This window comes from Ambystoma mexicanum, chromosome 13 (genome assembly GCF_040938575.1).
Source record: "Ambystoma mexicanum isolate Mex_15411 chromosome 13, UKY_AmexF1_1, whole genome shotgun sequence".
Taxonomy (NCBI): Eukaryota; Metazoa; Chordata; class Amphibia; order Caudata; family Ambystomatidae; genus Ambystoma; species Ambystoma mexicanum.
This window is the reverse complement of record NC_090938.1, coordinates 543,856,607-543,877,245: the sequence shown is the minus strand read 5'-3', so window position 1 is coordinate 543,877,245 and position 20,639 is coordinate 543,856,607. Positions and strand designations below refer to the sequence as shown.

The window sequence follows — 20,639 nt, the reverse complement described above, 5'->3', positions numbered from 1 at the left end:
ATATGTCCACAGGGATGGTGCAATCCTGGCACACTGTAAACCACTGGCAGCTTTTCCCACTTTTGCCGTGCATTTTTATTGAAGGGCAGTGAATATCGGGCCTCCTTTAATGCCTGGGTGTCCTAGCTCTGTGCCGTCTTCCTTCCAAAAGGTGTTTGTTATAAACGCTATTTCTCCTTGGCGCCCAAAACGCCGTGTCAAGTCACCGTTGTCCCCCCTTCAGACTGCTTGGGCTTCCTGCCCCCCTTATTTGGATTGTGGCAGCTGGAGCGCGAGTCCCGTCCTCGTGGCGCTTAGTATTTGTAGGGCTTGCCCCCTTTTCACCTTCTGTCCTTGTCGTATGCGATGACTAATCCCCCACACTAACGTGAGATGGGGGTTTAGATTCTATTAAAGACAAGGAGGCGATTATTATGCAATACAATCTTTACTCTGAAACCACAGCAGCAAAGAAAATACTTTTACAAACAAAAAAGTTTCCACAACAGAACTAGATAGAGTTCAATGTCAATGTATGGGGAACTCCCCAAACCATCATGGAGGACAGGTCATGCCCTGCAGGGGACCAATGAGCAGGGACCCTCTTCTATATATGTCCATTACTCTAACCCCAACCCCTCTTTCTGCAGCTGTCTTGCACCAGAAGTCCAATGAAACGGTTGAACTGCGTAGCGCGGAGAAAGAATCCATCGAAACTGGAGATCTCCACCTTCCCGCAGCCTGAATCTATGCCGAAGTTCTTCTGGATAGGACTTCTCATCCAAAATCACGCACTCCACAACTTGTAACTGCGAGCCACACTCCTGATGAGAACCTCAACTCGTGGCCGAAATCACGCACTCCAGAACTTGTAACTGCGATCCACACTCCTGAGCAGAACCTCAACTCGTACCTGTAAGAACAACAAGCAAGAAGGGTGGGTGGTTGGGAAGAACAACAAACCAAAGAATGTTCTCACTTGAACCACCTGTGTACATGCGTATCACAATTGTCATATCATATATCATATTCAGGGTGGGTGGGAGGGATAATAATCGCCTCCTTGTCTTTAATAGAATCTAAACCCCCATCTCACGTTAGTGTGGGGGATTAGTCATTCTATGACAAGACAGGAGGCTCATATTATGCAAGTTCAAAGCCCTTGCATCTCATTAGTACGTACAAAATGATCCAATATAATAGATAATATAATAAAATAATAGGAAAGGAAACATTTTTTAAATGCTTTCATTAAATCAATCTGTTGACCAATCAGAGAATTGCCCAAGACTAGATTGCCCAAAAAGCTGTCTTATAAGGCAAAGTCAAATCCACTGCAAGAAAAACAGGAATGTGCCAAATCCAGCGTTCCTTACAGGCCACCAAAACCAACTGGTTAAAAGAGGGGAAAACATTGAACAAAGTTTTCCTATACTAATAGGTTAGGACAAAACCATCTGAAATAAACACCTATGTTGTTCAATCAAATATTCAAAACACTTAAATTCGTACCATTTTTGGGGACCTAGAAAGCAAACCAATGAAAACAAACACCTAGCTCTCCTGGTGATAAAGAAAAGTACCCCATAGGGGTGAAAGTCTTATAGGTTCCATCCCATGCATTAAAGGAAGATATCGCATTAGAAACAGGGCATGTCACAGAACTACACTGGGGAACCAAGAGGGAAAGACAAATCTTCAAAAGGGTAAAATGGGAGTAAAAAATCATTTTTATAAATTTTGTAATAGGACAATCCATCCTGAGCGGAGCTGAAAAGCAATAGAATTAATCTACAATTGTCTTCAGACATATGTGTATACTAAGGAGGGAAGTCTTCTGGAGGCAGAAGCAGAATGGAAGAGAGGGCCCCACCTGAGAAGCTAACCCGTCAAACCGCCAACACGGAGACCCTCAGACCTCCCGAACTCTTGAAGAAGGACTCTGCTACCATGACAAAAGGCAGATATTATAAACCTGATCCTTAAGAGGCCAAACTTGGCAAGAAGAAAAAATGTATCCGACATCCAATCACTATCATTATAGTGATATCTAAACTCCTTTGTAGGTATGCCCGGTGCTTGAACCTTGATCCCTCCTCCCTGGTGATAAATCCCCTAGCGGATCAAAAGTAACCGAAGGAGGACACCAAATTTCCAAAATCTTAGCAAGACTCTAAACTGCAAAGAACTGATCACTAAATGGTTAAACTGAAGGTGTACACCAGAAGAGGTCCAACCTATATTTCAGCCAATTTGCAGATCTTTGAAGCTCACAGCACCCTGAGCTGGCACCTTACTGCAAACAAACTCTTGTGAAAACCCCAAAGGTCCACCTGCCATGCAGGTGACTATGATAATCAAGTCATCAACCAAATATATATCCCAGCACTCTGGTAATCGTAGCGGCAGACACCGTCTGAAAGTTAATGTATAGACTCTGGAACGCATCGTGATAGAGGGTCATAACGTGGATGGGGGATAGTATCACTCCCAGACCCCTCTATCCCACCAAGGGATATTGGGCCTTCCCAAAAGAGGAGAAACCTCCCCCACTTATCCAAAGGAAAAACCTTGCAATCCAGAAAGAAAACTACCCTGAGGACCACATTAAAGCCCCGCTTTACACCGTCAAGAGAAATAAATACCCACTAGCGCCTCTAACCAATCCCCTGACTGGACAGACTCCAGTTAACTTATTGAAATACCAGAGATTAGCACAAAGGAAATTAACAGACGGGAGGGAAATGCTCAGTGCGAGTCTGCACTGGTCACCCGCCAGAACTCCTGTAAAAAGGAAAAAACTGAAACGATTGGATACTCCCAGAGGTGTAATATTATGATGCAATCTCCCCCAAGGATGGCAGGAAGGGGAATGAGGGGGAAAGAACTCTGGATAATTACCAATGCCCTGTAAATGCAAGGTTGAGAAGAAATCTGGGACCACTGTCCCCTCCAACCCTGAGGTCTGAGTCACTGTATTCATGTGAGGCTGACTGGCCACTAAGGGAATCAGGGGAAGGAAAAACTAAGCACATTGTCCATAGCAAAACAGTACTTGTACAGTACTACGAACCCTCAGGTATATGAGTGGTGCTTAACACTACTACGAGCGTTGTGTGGTGTGAGGTGTTCACTTATCGATCTCAGCAGGATAAAAGACTGATGTAGACCTTTCCAAAATTAGGAACCTGTATCAGAACGGTCAGCACGGATATGAAAACAGCACTCTAAAGAGGTTAAGCAACGCTCATGAGGGTACAGAAGCCTGCGTGTACTCCTCGAGCAGAGGAGAAGTTGCAACACACTGTTAGACGGTTAGCTGAACCATAGGCCAAGCTTTGGGAGGAAAAACATGAGGCAGGCGCCAGCAAGTTATTATTTGGCAACTCGTCTAACTGATACCATCAAGTGTTTCCAAACACTCCATCCAAGTAAAACATGGTTGCTCAACCTGTCATGTAAAAAACTGAACGGTTACCCTCGAGCTGACCCTGTCTCCACCAGAACCAAAAGAATAAGGAATGTCCAATGGGACAAAAGTAGGGGAGAACAAACGTCCCCACTAAAGAGAGCCTTAAGCCCTACAGACCTCAATGGAGGCATAACGCATCATCTTTATTCTTCCTCATGTTGAGAGAAAATACTGTAGCTTAATCAGCACTGGTATTGGGTGGAGCAATTGAGGTCGGGAATCAAAACCTAAGGAAAGGACTGAGTTGTCCTGAAACTAACTAAGGTAAAGGGTGACAGAATTTTTAACTAAAAGATGAATGATAACACCAGATAGATGGTTAGAGAGGAAGGTACAACCCCATATGGGTCTGTTTACAACCACTTCCACACTCTTTTCTTTAAAGCACTTAATAAATAAAGAATATATAATATATGAAATATATATAAAATATCCAAAGAAGAGGGGTTACGCCCTCACAGGGGACCGAATCCCCGGCCCTTATATAAGCTGATACTCACTGAGCTTTCTGGGCCACTGACAATTCTGAAAAAACGCAAATGTGTTCCAGTCAACACTTAAACATATTGTTTATCAAAGCGTACACTGAGCAAGTGCACCTCAACTGCTCACCCCAGCAGGGTGAGGCAACCAATAGTACACGAGGGAGCACCTCGCAGTAGGAACAAGGCGAAGCCTGAAACCGAGCAGGTTACTGCACGCCTACAAGACCAAACAATGGCGTCAGCCATATGCAGCACCTAAACAAAGCTGCCGACCTTAAGGAAGGAATACACTGAGCAAGTGCACCTCCAACTGCTCGCCCGAGCAGGGCGTGATAATCAGCAGTACACGAGGGGGTAACCTCGCATTAGAACTCAGGCAGAGCCTGAAACCAAGCAGGTTATGGTGCATGCCAGTTAAGGTAATTACCCAAGTTGCCCACTTTAAGGGAGGAAACACTGAGCAAGTGTACCTCAACTGCTCACCCTAGCAGGGTGTGGACACAGCCGTATACAAGGGGACCCCTCGCAGAAACCCCAGGCAACCTTGCCACCGAGCAGGTGACTGCACCTTTCCAGGGAAGATAACCCAAACAAAAGAAAACTGTCAAGTTGAAGGTAGGATACACTGAGCAAGTGCACCTCCAACTGCTCGGCCGAGCAGGGTGTGATAATCAGCAGTACACGAGGGGGTAACCTCGCAATAGAATCAGGCTGAACCTGAAACCGAACTTATGGCACCTACAGTGAAGGCAAAGCACATAACTTAAGAAATAAGTAAATGAATAAATAAACAAAGAAAATAAAATAAAACTGCAGACTGGCAGTGCATCGGGCTCTTGCGCTGGATGGTAAGACTTTGACCTAACAAACCCACAGTCTATCAGTAAACATTCTTTCTTTCCAGCACTAAAGGTAAGGAAATGTGTTGTGTCACCAGGGATACGAAATTACAAACATTTAACAAAACCACATTTTTACTATTAAAATGTTTGTGCTATAATCTTTCTGAAGAAGTCATGAACCAACCAAATGCCCATTAGGAAATCCCTGCTCAACTGAGCAAAAAAAGGTGACAATCAAATACCTCCACTGTAAAATACAATTATTTAAAATATAACAATTAAAATATCTAATCTTAAAATATACAAATAAACATGCGCTGGTCGGCCGCGAACCCGGGTCTTCCTGCATGGGAGACCTGCAGCTCTATATTTGAGCTAACTTGGCTCAGTACTGAAACAGAGGCTTTTGTTACAAACATAAGCCACAGGGGCAGGCCGAACCCAAAGCCTGCAGCACCTGGAATCCCCAGGTGACCATAAATCTGTCAAGGGGCACGAATTCAAACAGGCGAAATGAAGAGGGAACAGTGTAAACAACACTGCTCTCGCGCACGCCGGGAGCGAGTTGATTAATGCACTAGAAACACCTGAGTTTACAAGCGCGAGAAATTTTTAAAGAAGAAATAAATTGGAGAGCTCCCTCGAACTCACAACCTCATGGACTGTAGTCCGAAATTCAACCATTGCACCACTGCTTCAGCTGAAACAAGATGTATGAGCATAATACATATTTTCTTTTTGAAAGACACCAACGGCCGCACGCGGCTATCCAGATACATTGTATCAAATACACAAATTCCTTTATAATAAAAGGTAATTAACACATATTTACCATATATGCCATATTCAAACTAATAAAGCCTACTACTGACAAACAATGTAAGACACAACTGAAAGGGGTGACTTAGCTCTGTGGTGTCAGCAGCAAAGAAAGAGGGGTTGGGGTTAGAGTAATGGACATATATAGAAGAGGGTCCCTGCTCATTGGTCCCCTGCAGGGCATGACCTGTCCTCCATGATGGTTTGGGGAGTTCCCCATACATTGACATTGAACTCTATCTAGTTCTGTTGTGGAAACTTTTTTGTTTGTAAAAGTATTTTCTTTGCTGCTGTGGTTTCAGAGTAAAGATTGTATTGCATAATATGAGCCTCCTGTCTTGTCATAGAATCCAATTAAATTGGAAAACTGGGTTGGGCGGTGGAATGGGGTGGATTTATGGGTTTCTAGCTTTTTTGCGCACCAGGCCCCAAAGTTATTGTTAGTTGGCTCCCTCTCGGAGCTGTGCACTGACCTGACGCTGACCCCCCCCCCCCCCCCTCCTCCCCGTCCCATGCTCCCGGTCTGCTCCGTGTCGTCCTGCTTCCAATGTGTGCACTGAACGCACACTGCGCTGTCAATTCAGTGACTGGCCTGTTTTACGTTCTCGTGGCAGCATTCGATCCTTGCCAGCTGCTGCCTCCGTGCGAAGCTGAGGGTAAATCGGACTGGTGGATCTGCTTTGCCTGTCCTTGCCTCCGGCGGACGCTGGGGGTTGTCCGTGTGCCTTTTTCCTGCACACCGTCTTTACTGCAATGTCACGAACTGCGGCAAGGCTGGAGGGGTTGGGACGATGTCGGTCCCTTCTGTTTGTCCTCTACGTCAGGCGCGCTGTTCAAATTGTGGACCCTGCGGTATTTCTCCTCCTGAGATTCCTCTTCTGACGGTGGCGGGCAATGTGCTGAGGCCGAGAGGGCTGCGCCGAACTCGGCCTTGGTTGGTTCTTGGGTAACTGGTGCTAGTGGCTCGCCACAAGCCAGGCCGTCGCTCGCAGCACTCTATTCTTTTTCTGGCCACTCGGCGGCGCGACAACTTGTGAAGCACCAGATCACTGCTGCAAGTATTTCGCTGCAGCCCGTTTTCCCGGCTGGTTTCTGATGTAGAGACCACATGTCCCGCAGCTCCAGTCGATGCAGGAGGCCAGGAGCAGGGGACAGGTGACTGGGGGCTGCCCAGCCCTCACACAGATATAGGCCAACACTGGCCTGGGGGCAAGGCAGCCCCCCCCCTTAATGCCTCAAAGGCCCCTTGTCTCCACGTCTCTGGATTGGAGGGGGGCCTTTGATGTGAAATGTCGGGGCCAGGGCTACCTGTTGTCACCTGCCCCTTTCACCTCCTTGCCATTAGGGCGCCCATGAGTCTGGGTCCCTATTGTTTCTGGGGCCTAGTGGCCCACACTAAACACCCGCGTGCTAAAAAGCTGCCCACGTCCTGACCCACAGAGCCCTCTTCCCCCCCCCCCCCCCCATCTTATGCCCCTGGGCCTTCACCTCCAGAGGGCCGATGTCTATATAAGCTTTCTTATCTTCCCTTCAACTGCTGCTAATGACGCTTAGCAGCACGGGCCGGACTTGGCGCTGCAGCTGTGATTGCAGGGAAGTGAGCTCCAGTGCATTCCTGTTACACAGCGGATGAGTCATTGTACTTGTTGCAGTTTTTGTCTGCTTATTACCCCGTATTACCTGAACAAGCGCAGTTAATGGGGGCGGAGGGGCGGGGGGGGGGGGATAATCGGACAAACATCGCAACAAGCGACCTCTAAAAATGATAAGCGACTTTGGGCAAACAGAAGCCCAAAGTCGCTTATAATAAGCGGACCTGGCAACAATATAGACCCTGCTCAGTGGTACCGACCATGGAACAGTTTGTCCTCCGTACAGTGGCGTCGCCAGGAATCAATTTTGGGGGCGTGGGGGGGGGGGCCCTCACAGAGGGGGACACAGACAAAAGTAGGTGGGCCGCCTAAAGGGAATGTGTGATGTCACAAGCACTCCTGCATAGAAGCTTGTGCGCACACCAACTACCAAATCCCACTGCACTTCCCCTCATCAGAATGTTCGCACAACACCATTAAGTCACTAATGATTTACAGTTGTGTGCGCTACTTTCTGATTGGAGGGGCTGGTCTTGAATGCAGAGAACTTAACAGCTCTTCATTGTTGATTGCGGCGGTGTGTGTCGAACACAGCACTGCAGATAGTGCTGAGTGAGTAGCCCAGCTGACAAAGGGGCTCAGGATTTCAGAGTAGGTCCCTTACACCTCCCCCAGCGACGCCACTGCTTCCCCATAGATTAGCTGGCACGTTTTTGGCCACTGCCTGATGATTTTGCACACAGTGGTCATGACCTGCACTCTCCTTTCTGTCCAAAGAATCTCACAAAGATGCACCGCTCGATCATGGGATGCTCCCAAAAGAATTGCAAGTCTTCTTTCCCAAAAAAACAAACGGCCCACCGTGAAAGTTGGAGGAGTGCTTTGCCAGCTGTGGCGAATTTAGTGGTGGACTGGCCTGCATGGGAACTCTGGAGATTTCCTGGTAAGCCTCTGAACCATTCTATCCTAGGCCGCTGGTGTGGGTGCCCTATTTTTATGCTCGTTTTCACTTCTCTCCCCATCATACACTTCAGCCATGTTTCCTCGCCTCCTGCATTTAAAGTAAAGGATTTGTTGTAAAGCTTCCAGCATGTTACACTCGCACACTCGCACACTCACACACTCCCTGCTTAGCGTGAAAACTGAGGCACCCCTGGGTGCATAAATTACCATGGTGACAAGGATATGGCTAATAGACGCCTATTATGAGACGGCCAGCCAGCAGGGATACTGAAGGGCTGTAAACTCTTCAAGTTGCTGATGTGGAGGAACAAATCGAGTGCGAAGTAATTGCTGGAAGGTCTCCAGGAAACACAGCACATTGTAAACCCCTAGAACAAAAATGGGAAAAGTAATATATTGCCGTGTTACAAGATTGCTCACTGGCAATATGATGGGAGTTGCCGGGGAACGCCCTGAGACCTTTTCATTTGCAAACTTTGAAAGGCCGTGATTGGGAGGGTGTAGGACAGGTATTTTAGTCACTACCATAAACATTAGCCGCTTAGCCCCTCAGAAGATTTATCATGAGCACCTGGAAAATAAACCAATTTCTGATGTCAGCAACATACAATATCTGCACCCATTAAAATGAACATGTTTTCCAGTACAGTGCAACATTGACCAGGGATTTACAGGGCTCCTACTCAGACCCCCAAGGGGTCTTGTGGCTAAGTGTCTCACTTTTGAACCGAGCGACCACGGTTTAGATCCCTGCCCAACCTAGTTTAAAACACAAATGCACCACAGCATTCTAAAATAAATGTATAGTGCACATATATTTCCCAGGATTGTGGAGCCTGATCTGGGGAGACATTTTCTGCTTAATCTGGGATCCAGGAAGTTCAGCCACAATGACAGCACAGAGTACAGATAGGACGAAATGGCATATGAAACTGTACACAACTTGTAGGTGGTGTTTGGTTATTTGTACACCCAAGGACTGCCCATGGCCATGCTAATCCCTATGGCAATTCCCACCCAGTTCCTGACCCCCGGCACCCAAAATACCACCCCATGGGAACTCTTGGAGTGCAAAGTTTGATGGTAAGGCTGGATTAAAACGAACTCAAAGTGCCTGCCAGTGTTTTCTCAAAGGAGTCGTCTGAGAGGTAATGAATGAATTGGAGTTGTAAACATGCACTGGTGTAATAAGAATGTCTTCACCTGGTCTTTCTTCAGCAACTAGATTAAAAAACACTATGCATATCCTTCACTGAAGTCCTGTTAATAAGAAGCATTTGCAAAGCCAATAGTTTTGGATTGTGCAGAAGTATTAGGCATTTGCCAGGCACTGCTATTAGATGCTCGGGAACTCGAACCATTTTGCACCTGCTATCGTCAACGGCTAGTAAATACCAATACAGCAGTGCCTTCCCCATGCCTACATGAAAGCCCAAACTGTTGGCTTTGCGATCCCTTGTTTTGCTTTACCCTTGATGTACAGCACCATACATCAAGGATAAAGCTAACATACGTGTTACTACATGGCTTATCTGGACCACATTGAATGTAGGCTAGTCTAGCCCATAATAACACTTATGGTGCACAGCCAGCCTGGGTATACTTTCTGTTGCACTGCATTTTTACTGACCGTGTGTCCTCCTACAGTAATACTGGCATATATTGGTGCAGCCTGCATGGATCTACATGCGAACAGTCAGCATGAATCTATTTTTATACTTGCATATATTGTGGGCAAAGGCGACATTAAATGCAATGGAAAATGTTTCTGTGCATGGTTGGTGACTTGTTACTATTAGGTTGTTCCATGTACTACCATACAAAACCAATTGCAAACTGCATGGCTTTCTGCCCAATTTTTCAAAGAAAGTGCTGTAAAATGCACCATGTTAACCCAATGTTTCAAACCTGTTCTTGGGAGTGAAAACCCCTCTCAACCACCTTGTTTGGTTTGGGCTCCCCATCTATGCATCTCGATCCTGCAAATTAGCACAAACATTTAAGCCTCTTCAGTTCAAACATTCACCAGCCTCCACTGTACATCGATCTATCACTCTGTATGATGTGTGTTTTAATGTGCTCACAGGGACAAGGGGGCGCTCCATAATACTGGCATCACCCACCGCACGCTGTCATGCCATCCTATATATATATATATATATATATATATATATATATATATATATATATATATATATATATATATATATATATATATGCATATGATACAAAAGTTGGTCTGGCATAAACCTTTCTTTAGTAGAGCAATCTAGCTTTGCTGTAATTGATTTACAGTTGTAGTAATCGACCATATTTGGGTTCCTCCATGTAAACTTAAACAGATTTCCCGCATCTCCTGTTTGAGGGGAGTTCCACCGCTGACCCAGTGCAAAAAATGGTAAGGGGCCTCACCAAATATTTTGCCCCGTGCCTCACCACACGTTGTGACAGCCCTGCTGGGCATAGCATAGTGTAAAATTGGGCCCTTTTGAAAAACCTTTTCAGGGTCCATTTTGGTTCGCAGTACACCCCTGGATGACATGACCACGCATGGTGAGAACACGGAATGAATTTGTCCCTGCGTGAAGGTGGCAAGGTGGCCACATGTTAAATTCCGCCTCTGCTCAGCCAAGGGAGAGAAGGGACATCTTGGCTAACGCGATGTTTTCCCTTGCTAGGGAATAGGGGAATTGCTTCTTCAGAATGGCTGCAGGGACGTGGAGTCTGCCAAGTCGTCTCAGTTACTTCCCTTTTGGGGTTTCCCAACGAGGCGCGCTATGTCTGTGCTGAAAAGAAACCAGTCTGCACTGGACCATGCCACTTCCTTGTTTCTGACTCAAGTTGGTCACATGCCAGGCCACTCATGTGATTTAGCAGCAACCTCACTCTCCGTCTGAACTCCAGCCCTCAAGTGGCATTCGGCTCCCTCTCGCCAGAGCAGCAGCTCCTTATCACGCCTGGCGCAGCAGGTACAACTGGTGTCTTTTTGACGTTACTCTATTTGGGGCTTGTTGGTGGGAGGAAGTGCATTCCAGGCCAGGTTCTAAGTTTGTACTTGTGCTTTCTGGTGATTGTGTAATGTGGAAATCTTCCGCCCTGGTACCTCGTCGTGACAAGCTGTCCGCCTTTCCCTCAACGCTAATGGTTCCTCGGTTTTCCGGACATTATTCATGCAGTCCTGTCTGATCTTTCTGAGCATGAGCTAATAGCCGGGTGGGAGTGGAACCTGCATCTGAATGGGATGGTGTAGCTCAAGTCTGCACCGTAGTTGCCAACATGATTAATTGAGCCGTTTCTTTGCATTCTGGGACCTGTAGTTGTGATTTTATGTTGTAAAACTCGTACTACAAGCCCCATAATGCAAAGAAAAGGCACTGCGCAACGAGTTGCCAAGATCTTTTGGACTCATTTGTATCTGCCCTATCCAGCATAGCATGGATTACCATTGGAGCTGTAGTCAAAACGTCCGATAGTCACAGGTGGCAGTCTGCAGTGGGTGGAGCCTAAGACACTTCGAATCTTGCCTGCTTTACAATCGTTTGGCGTGTTTGCTCCCCGTGGTGTAAATCGTGTGCGTTAAAGTGTAGCTACATAGCTTCCTCGTTGAAGGCAGGCATGTGATCAACGCGATGGCTGCACATGTTCTCCAGGGCCGCACGCCTAACACTTGGAGGTTGGTGACCTGATCAGAGGTTAGCAATGCGTGTGCGGTTTGGGGCACACGTGCGACATGGCGACTGCTGATGGCGTGTGTGAGTAGTGAAGATGTGTGCACGTTCGTTACCGCGGGATACACAGCTAGGTGGTTAGATTTGCGGAGTGGCAAGACATTTTCCACTTGGGCCTAAAGTCACTTTTTTTTTCGAAGCCACAATGGTAAGTACTTTCACGTGTTTTCCTTTTGGTCTGACACGTAGAATGCAATGTTCGGTTGAGAGACGGTACGGTAGCTCCGTGCAAGTGTTTGACCTAGAACGTGTGGCTAGGCAGCAGTTAAAACCGGGCCTTTGTGCTTCCGAGATCGATAAATGAAGTAGCTTCGTTTTGGGCAATACACCGTTATTTCAGCACTTCAAACAGTGAAGAATACCTTTTCTGTGTAGTAATTCGAAGTGTAAGCTTGGCTTGATACAATGGCAGTGCTACTGGTACATCTGCACTGGAAGATATACTGACATTTCCTCACTTCCATGAAACTGATGTGAAGCACAGTGTGGCAGTACATATTTATGCGAGGGGTGGTCACGTGACTAATATGAGGAGAACTGGGGTTCAAGGAAGTGTTTAGAACTGTAAGGGCATAGGTGGCAGCAGGCCTTCTGCCAAACCATGATCTACTCAGAGAACCTCCCCAGGTGCTGAGTACTCGCCTAATAAGTCAAAAAGACAAGATCTATGCATTATTGCATTGAATAAGGAAGGCTAAAGAATATAAACACATTTGGTATAATTGCTTTTAATACAAAGCCATCTGAACACATACAGATCAGACCCAGTAGGCCAATGCATTTGGGACGGAGTCCTCCTCGTTGCTGACTATGCATAATTTCTCCCAGAGTCTGAATCCTCCTTATTATGCCAACTAAGGAACTGCACCACTATTGTGTACTCTGTGATCCTGCTCGTGGGGTTTGTGTGGCAGGCTGTTTAACACAGTTAAAATGCCAAACGTTCAATGAAGCTTGAGGACCCGCACCAGTGTCCTGAGGGTGCTGAATTGCTAAAGCCAGGCCCGAATGAAGGTGGTGCCCCTAATACCATGGGCAGCTTTCTAGAATACAGATACTCTTTATTGGGGGTCACTGCTATACTGTCTGCCTTATTAGAGACTGCCTCATAGCATGTTCTCGCCTGGCATAAGGGTAACCTAAGGCATTCAATCTGGCTTCTTAGCAACTGAGAAGTGAGTGAGGAATTGGGAGGGCGACGTGAGGGGAGTAGGTGTATGAATATATTCAAACTTGATGAGCAATTATTGTGTGGTAGATGGTGTGGCTACATATAAAGGCCCCAAACCAGTCCCTTTCAGATGAACTGCAGCCATTTAAACACTGCAACCAAAAACGGCCTGGCTTTTTCTTGGTTGTTTCATGTAAAATTAAAGAACCATGGGGAAAGGGACCTACTTAACGTTATCAATGGACCAGCAGTAGTGCAATTCACCCAAGAAGGAGGAATCCAAGAATCCTGTGACATGGAAAACAGGATTTTTAAACATTAATAGCAAAAACGGCCTGCACATGTGTGTGCAGATAAAAACGGCTTTAAAAAGCCACAATGGAAAAAGATATCACTCCTCACAGAAAAATGTCAGGAAGGCAAAACCTGAAGGTGGGGTGGGGGGGGGGGGTAACCAAGCTAATATGTAGGATGTTTCACCCACAGAACTCCAGTGACAGTTGGAGAGGCACTTCAGGAAACAACCTGTTCTGGCGGGATGCAGAAACTGCACAATGAAAAGCCCAACTCCAGCTGGATGTCGCCCCTCCCAGCTAACAACCCCGCAATAAATTTGATGCTGCTGGATTTCAAAGAAGGCAATCCTTGGCTAAAGCATGACAAAAAGGTGTGAGCCAATGTTACACCCACTTCAAAAGAGCCAACACGGACTTCAAAGGGACTCATTAAAAAAAACTCTGGTCACCAGCGAACCCAGGGAGACAGATGGCTGTGGGGGATGACGCAGTCCTCCCATAAGTTGAACAGACACTCCCAATTAATATTAAGACTGTTTTCATTTTAGGAATTTTGCGCAGCCATTAGGCTGAGGATTGACTTCAATTTTATGCCATTTTTCATGTAATTGCCCGGCGGTTTTAGGGGTATAAAATGCATCTACTTGTGACTTTGGGAACTGTAATGACCGCTTAGATTAGGTTTCTGGCAGATCTGTACATTTGACAATTGTGATAACTGGTGAAAAGTTGGAAAATGAAATTGGGAATATGCTTGATAACTTACACATTCAGAACTATTGTACATTTTATGAAAACAACAAACATGTGGCACATGGCCATGCTACATCGTACGGGTTTGGCGGTCGGCTTATCTAATACCCCATGATCAGCTAAAACCGAATATATCTCATACGGCAGTGGCTAGTAAAATTAAGTTGTTGTCCCCTAGCAGTTGTGAGAAATAACCGAAACCGCATTGTTCCATTTTGCTCCAAAAACTGGTTTTCCCTTTCTTTGCTGGCTTCCCCATTTTGTTGTGGTGGGCTTCACCCCAAATCCGATTTTCCTCCTATATTCCTACTCCTTGCCCCTGCCTTCCATTCAGAGGAATCCAGTTTAATTGATGTTTGGGGGGGGGGGGAGCGCTTAACTGTAGGTGCTTTCACTTTGTGGTAAATTGTTCTTTTTCTGTTCTGCCATAAAAAAATAATTAACTGTAATAGTGTATCTTAACGTGGTTCTTTTGTACGAGTATTGCATTTTGTGTTGCCACAACCTTGGGGGCTGTGTAATTGGTTGCTTTTCATCATAAATTAATAAATATCTTGATGCACACGGCATGGTTCCTGGTCTATGGGGACAAAGGGTGCTGGTGGAGGTTGGGTGTGAAATGGGTTGGCGGCCTGCTTAAAAGAATTTGGTAATAATAAATCGTTATCTTGTGTGCTGCCTTCATATGCAAGGGGAGAGATCTTTGGCTTGCAGATGCTGCATAATATATTGTGACAATGCAGAGAGGGAGTGGAGGTTCTAAAGGGCAATGCCCATCTTGAAGCTTGAATCTCAAGCCAAGCATGCATATAAGCACTTGGGCTCCTCACTCAGGCCTATTACTCTTAACCTTTCAGCAGTTAACTTCAACCATGAGCAGCCAGCAAGTAATTGCTAAGACTTTATGTAGGGTTGCCACTGCTACACAGCACCGCGCCTTGCATGGCTCCAGGGTTTTGGTAGTAGATGGTGGTCGTTAATGTAGTGATTTAGGTTTTTAGTAATTGAAATATAGCCATAAGTGTCGGACAACCCAAATCTAAGAGCCAGGATTTGAACAGTTTCTTGAGTGCTAGGTGATTTCTTGTGTTCCGTATATTCTTTGGTAGGTCATTCCATATTTTCGGTGCCTGGTGAGAAAACGAGGATCCTCAAGTTTTCTTTTGTCATAGGTTTTTGGTTCTAGGCGTATGTCGTTGCTTGATTGGAGTGTTCTTGTCGGCTGGTGGATGCGTAATTTATCTCAGGAATTCTGCGCCTTGGTTGTGTATAGCAATTCACAAGTGGTGAATTTAAAAACAAAGCAGAGCAAAACAATATTCATTATCCAAAATGCTTTTATAATACAACAAATGGATTCTGAGCAGTGGTCTACACTCAAATCTTCCAATCAGTCTGAAGAATGAAATTCACACCTTCAGAGACCTGCTGTTTGATAAAAACGGACAGTCAGATGCTGTATTCACTCAAGGGGCAGAGACTGGATCATAAATGGCCATAGGAAGCTCTGCTTCAGATTCTGACTCTGGCCCCCTGTAACCACCTCAGTAGTAATAAATTGCCCGGCTTCCGGCTTCAAAAGGTACTGATAACCATTCCGGTGATACCAGGCTAGGAACTATGAATACCATTTTAATATTCTGGGCACTCTCACTACATGTAACAACCTTTTCAATTTTGACATATGGAATCATTTCCCTTTTTGGAGCTGATTTGGATTACTAGCAGTACACTGTCTGAGAAGCCCTACCTGGATTTAAAGCCCCAGGCCGCCTTCAGCGGAAAAGACTGGACTACCCCAATAAAGAAAAACAAACCATGCTGTGGGGGATGCTGACCCAATCTGTTTGACTGATGCCCACCTGTACCTAGAGGGTGAGAAGTGAACCAGTTGTTAGGAGGGTGTCCATCCGTCGGTGAGACGGTCAAAAGAAACGCCTATGCAAGTAAAAAGCAAAGGGGAAGTATAATAGAAGGGAAATGTATTCTAAAGGGGAATAGATTCAATCCCGGCCTCTTTTTGTTTGACTTATGGAGGGGCGGATGCACCTTTCTTTCATGCCGAAGGTTCCGTCAGAATTCCACCTCAACGAGCCTTTGGTGTTGCCTGTGTATTTTTGTTTAAAAAAAAATATATATTCTCTGAAGCTTTCGTCACCGGCTGAAAGGTTTTTCACTTGCTGGACATTGCACGTGCCCTTAAGTTCTACGTGCCGCGCAGTTTTTTCAGAAGACCTCTCCTGTTCTTGAACTTTGGTCCTTTGAACCATGGGAAGACCTTGTCCAAGGCTTCCATCTCAAGATGGCTCCCCGGCGGCATCACGCACTCATCGGCTGTCAAACCGACCGTTGCCCGGCCATCCGAGAGCCCACTTCACTAGAGCGATCGCTGTGATGACTGCGTTCCTGTCTGGTGTGCCCCTGCTGGACATCTGCAGGGCAGCTATGTGGAGGTCCATGCACATTTCATGAGATTCTGCTGCATCAACGGGTATTCCAGGGAGGTGTTCAAAGTTTGATAGGCAGTGCTACGCAACCTGTTCGCTTGAGGTGAGTCTGTTCCAGAGGTAAGGGTTGATTGCTTCTGTTGAACCTTGCCACCTCCCCAGGTTGTATAATGTTGTACTGCTATGTATTCATTATTCATGAGCATGTGAATCCATGCCAGACATATTACACAAAAGGGGAAAAACCTCAAAAGGCATCCAGGGGACAAATTAGTAACATAGTTAACACACAAAGGGGGGGGGTCCCCCTAAATGAACCACTTAACTACATGATTCAAAAGCCTGGTCCTGGCTGAGACTGACCAGTTAATAGACTTTAATTAGCCTCAAAGACGGCACACAAATGTATGTTAAAAAAAAAACTACATTTTTTAATTATCAGGTAGGCCCATGGGTCCTACAACATAGCCCATAAAACACTTATTAAATCTGTTTTTGATTATATAGATGAAACAAACACTTCTAGAAAAATAAAATGTATCAAAGACCATAAATTCACTCGTGACCTATACCACAGATCTAACATTGCACATTAACATGAAGTTTTTCAATCATAACATTTGTACATGTTTATGTGAGAAAACAGAACAAATCCCATTTGTGGGGGGAAGGGGTAAGTAACAATGAGATATTGACAAAACGGATGGCTGAACAAATTGTGTCAAAACAATTTGAAAATGCAGTCTAATCCTGTACTACTGACCCTATCCTAGTAAAAGACAAATTCTATATGTGCCAGTACTGCGTAGCTAAAACATCGTTATTATGGACCAAATACCCATCCCAGGTCTACGTCCTGTGTGTAGATACCAGCCGTGTTGATGTACTTCATACCATGGTACAGTGAGCAGGACGTTTCGGCAGAAGATGGATAACACTGCCTTCTTCAGGACCCCTAGGGAAGATGGAGCTCTGTGGATGTCATATAGTAAATATTACTGTTATGGTAAAATATTTAAAACCAATGTTAAAAAGAATTTTGATGGTGTCGGATGTAGAAAAGCAAAAAAAATAGATTGAAATCAAAAAATTAATCACCCACTGAGTGTGCCACCACCAAGATTTACAGAGACCTCCGATGTATGTGAAGATTAAACATCACAAGCAAAAAAACAATTTCATGTAATGTGGGGTGAGTCCCATCAACATCATGCACAACTCCCATATAGCCAGTGTCCATTTAGCAAAAAACATATTTAAGTGTTTTATGGTCTGTGGGATCCATGGGCCTAATTAATAAATAATAAAACTAGTTTTTTACATACATTTGTGTGCCGCCTTTGAGGCTAATTGAAGTCTCAACTGTAGTCAGATCTCAGCAAGGACCAGGCTTTTGAATAATCTATTTAAGTGGTTCGTTTAGGGGGACCCCCCTTTGTGTGTTAATCCATGCCAGACCCCATGCTGGAGAAGGAACAAGTTACTTGTAATAATTGTTCTCCAGCATGGGTCTGGCATGGATTCACATGCAAACCTTCCCTCCGACCCCTCTGCGGCTCTTATTGGTCTACTGCCACTCTACGTGCTTACCAAATCTGAAGATGGCTGCCAGAGGGGCTTGGGAAGAGGGCTATCATTGGATGGGGGGGGGGCGGGCAGTATGACCTACATGGCAGTGATTGGTTTAAAGGAGAAATACAGTTTGTAACAAAGTGAAACTGGGTTTCTTTTACAGAGGATTCCCGGCCTGACTGGGAATATTCATGAGCATATGAATCCATGACAGACCCATGCTGGAGAACAATAGTTACAGGTAAGTAACTTGTTACTTATCTGGTATTTGGAAACAAGTCAAAGGGTAATATTGGTCCGGCCTCGCTGAATGTCTCATGAGCTCCTGTAGTTTGTGGTACGCCTGTGCTGTTTCTCTTGGGTATTGAAAGATTTGTTTAACTTTAATGTCCTTCAGATTATCCTTTTGTATATTATCTTTTTGTAACTCTTCCTCTTTTTCCTCCTTCTGTATTGTTGTATTGAGGTATGTCCCTTTTGGGCTTTTTAGTGTCTCTCAATGGCGTTACCACTACCTCTGGGGCCTCTCCACTCGTTTCCTCCTTTCCTTGCTTTTTATTCTGTCGTTGGTGCTTGAACTTCAGTGATTTGCAAAGTTTTCTCCTAATGCGTTTCAATGTTTGGCAAATTTCCTTGGCAACTTACTGGGCGGTTCCCAATACACACAGCCTCAAGGTTAATTTTGCAATTGGTTTCACATGTCTTCTAGTCCTGTCTGCTACCCCCTTTCTTGCTCTACCCTGGTATCTTCATTCCACGGGGTTAGGGGACCTGGTGTCCGGATTGATCGGCCCTCGTGGTTCTGCTTCTGCTTTATAGACTCTACCACAGAGTTGCTCGAGACTAAACGCTCAGTCTGCTTGTCCTGCGTCGCACTGCCAAAGGGAGGTTTTGTTTCTCCAGTTTCAGCAATGTTGGATGGGCTCCGGGGCCAGCATGACGTCCAGTGGTCATGCCACCACAAAGGACTGTCTCCTGGACTCGTCCTGACAGCAGGTTCACCTGCACTCGTAACAATGGAACTCTGGTGTTCTCTGCTGCACTCCACACTGCTCCAACCCTCCAAGGCGTAGCTCTGTCCTACGGTTTCCTCAACATATGGCTCTCCCTCTTCTTGATTGGTTCGTCCCAGTTGCATACACATCAGTTTAAAGGGGTGTCCTTTTTCCTTCATGTTTCGGATTTGATCCAACATTGCCTGAAGTTAATAGAAAGGAAGACACATTACTTGGTATTAAGGGCACTCCCATGTAAACTGATATTATTCCTTGTCTAGGGAGTTCCCTATTGGCAAGGAGTCCTTGTCCTCTACAGGGGAGTCTCTGCAAGTGAGGTCCAACTTGCCTCGACCCTTTGGGAGTCTTTCTTTGCGGGCTCACCTCCTGAACTTCACAGGGGGTGGCTGGCCCCTGCGAGAAGGGACAAGCCCTCTCGATTCGTCAGTTAGCCTGAGTAACTTCTAGGGCTGGGATCTGTAACCTTTGCCTCCCCAGGTGTTTTGGCCTAGGACTCATGTGATCCCTCACCGTTGACTGATGGGAGTTGTAGTCCAAAACATTTGGAGTCTTCTGTTCTTGGGGATGGTGTAAAGAAGGGATAATTGGGGAGCCTGGGTGCCCAAGTGAAGCCAAACCTGCCGAGACTACTATAACTAGTATTTGGAGCATCCCCAAGGCCTTAACAGGTACCCGGTCGGGAATGCCTTCCTTTTTATACTGCCAGGAGATGTCCCATACTAGTGAGAGGTACCGTCCCCTTCATCACATACCTCACAGTGCAGACACGGGGGTCAGAGGGTGACTGGGCCACAAAATCTGTCCTATTAAACGGGGGAGGAGGGGTGTGGATTGTAAGTTAACTGTGCAGATCACAGCTTTACTGCTCTTCATGTATGTCCTCTATTCTGCTTGTGGAGAGTCCTGTGAAGTGCACCCCAAAGTATGAGACCTCCAGAAAAACCGCATGGCTAATGTGAGACTTTCTAGCTATTCAGACCATACTATTTAACATTTCATGGACTGCGCCAAAGTCACCACTCCCTTGGGATAACATGCATTTTGCATGCTTTGGGAACATTATAAAAACAGTTAAGTGCCGAAGTCCACTTTTATAAAGGGATGTTAAAGGAAAATAAACAATCATGAGCCCCATGAGGCCATCAACAAAACCATCCCACACTATTTTAACCACACCTAGACGTTAAAATGCTTCAAACGGACATAACTCCCAACTGAAATTGGCAAATTAACCCTAGTAAAAGTGCTCATTGTAGCTGTAAGGCACTTTGTGTTTATTTTCTCCTTTAAATGCCATAATATCTGCCTGTTTAACTCAGCAAACCATCCAAATGTCTCATTGGCCGCTACTCCCAATTTATTGGAACACACACTGGAAAAAACAATTTGCCCTACGCACTGGTCATGTCTTCAAATCTTGACTACCTACTGATGGCTCGCCCAGTGAAATACCTTGTGTTTTTAGTGGTGCCAGGAGCCGTTGATACCAATGCTGACCCACAAA

At 45.6% G+C, this 20,639-nt stretch overlaps 1 protein-coding gene and 1 long non-coding RNA gene across 5 annotated transcripts in view; one reads left to right on the top strand and one right to left on the bottom strand.

Annotated features, from left to right (window-relative positions):
* The window catches only part of GRN (granulin precursor), a 906,558-nt gene that overhangs the window by 146,143 nt on the left and 739,776 nt on the right, over positions 1–20,639 (top strand). For 2 of the 4 annotated variants that reach the window (XM_069634287.1, XM_069634285.1), the window contains exon 1: positions 10,986–11,121. The exons of the other annotated variants lie outside the window; for them this stretch is intronic. The gene's annotated coding sequence lies outside the window, so the exon portion shown is untranslated. Of the gene's footprint in view, positions 1–10,985; positions 11,122–20,639 lie in introns of those variants that run through there. 4 annotated transcript variants of the gene reach the window in all.
* On the bottom strand, positions 409–5,708 carry LOC138520629 (uncharacterized). The gene is made up of 2 exons (XR_011282823.1): positions 5,611–5,708; positions 409–892 (listed from the first exon to the last, which is right to left on the bottom strand). It is a non-coding gene; the product is annotated as an uncharacterized lncRNA (long non-coding RNA).